The sequence below is a fragment of the Cherax quadricarinatus genome, chromosome 87 (assembly GCF_038502225.1).
Source record: "Cherax quadricarinatus isolate ZL_2023a chromosome 87, ASM3850222v1, whole genome shotgun sequence".
NCBI classification, from domain to species: Eukaryota; Metazoa; Arthropoda; class Malacostraca; order Decapoda; family Parastacidae; genus Cherax; species Cherax quadricarinatus.
In genome coordinates, this window is record NC_091378.1 from 10519039 (window position 1) to 10520250 (window position 1212).

Genomic DNA, 1212 nt, shown 5'->3' on the forward strand with positions numbered 1-1212 from the left:
CCCCCCAAACCACAGTGTTGGAAAGGAAACTGAAGGTATGGTACACAAACGCTGATGGAATAACGAATAAGTGGGAGGAGTGGCATGAAAGAGTCAAAGAAGCATCACCGGACATCATAGCTCTCACAGAAACCAAGCTTACAGGTATGATAACAGATGCCATCTTTCCAACGGGATACCAAATCCTGAGGAAAGACAGAGGGAACAGGGGGGGTGGAGGAGTGGCGTTGCTGATCAAAAATCGCTGGAATTTTGATGAGCTGGAGAGAGGAGACAGCGGAGAAGAAAGTGATTACATACTGGGAACGCTTCACTCTGGAGGTCCCAAAGTGGTAATTGCAGTGATGTATAACCCACCACAGAACAGCAGGAAGCCAAGGCAAGAGTGCGACGAGAGCAATAGAGCGATGGTTGACACACTGGCTGCAGTGGCCAGAAGAGCTAATGCATACAGGGCAAAGCTCCTGATCATGGGTGACTTTAACCACAAGGAAATCAATTGGGAGGACTTGGAGCCACATGGGGGCCAAGATACATGGAGGGCTAAGATGATGGAGGTGGTACTGGAAAACTTCATGTGCCAACACGTAAGGGACACTACAAGAGAGAGAGGAGAGGATGAACCAGCAAGGCTGGACTTAGTATTCACCTTGAGTAGTGCAGATATCGAGGACATCACATATGAAAGACCCCTTGGGGCCAGTGACCATGTGGTTTTAAGCTTCGAATACACAGTAGAGCTACAAGTGGAGGGAGAAGCAGGAAGGCCAGGACGAATGAAGCCAAACTACAAGAAAGGGGACTACACAGGAATGAGGAACTACCTGAACGGGGTTCAGTGGGACAGAGAACTGGCAGGGAAGCCAGTTAATGAGATGATGGAATATGTAGCAACAAAATGCAAGGAGGCTGAGGAGAGGTTTGTACCCAAGGGTAACAGGATTAATGAAAAAGCCAGGATGAGCCCATGGTTTACCCAAAGGTGCAGGGAGCCAAAAACCAAGTGTGCTAGGGAATGGAAGAAATATAGAAGGCAAAGGACCCAGGAGAATAAGGAGAACAGTCTTAGAGCCAGAAACGAATATGCACAGATAAGAAGGGAGGCCCAAAGACAATATGAAAATGACATAGCAGCGAAAGCCAAATCTGACCCGAAACTGTTGTACAGCCACATCAGGAGGAAAACAACAGTCAAGGACCAGGTAATCAGGC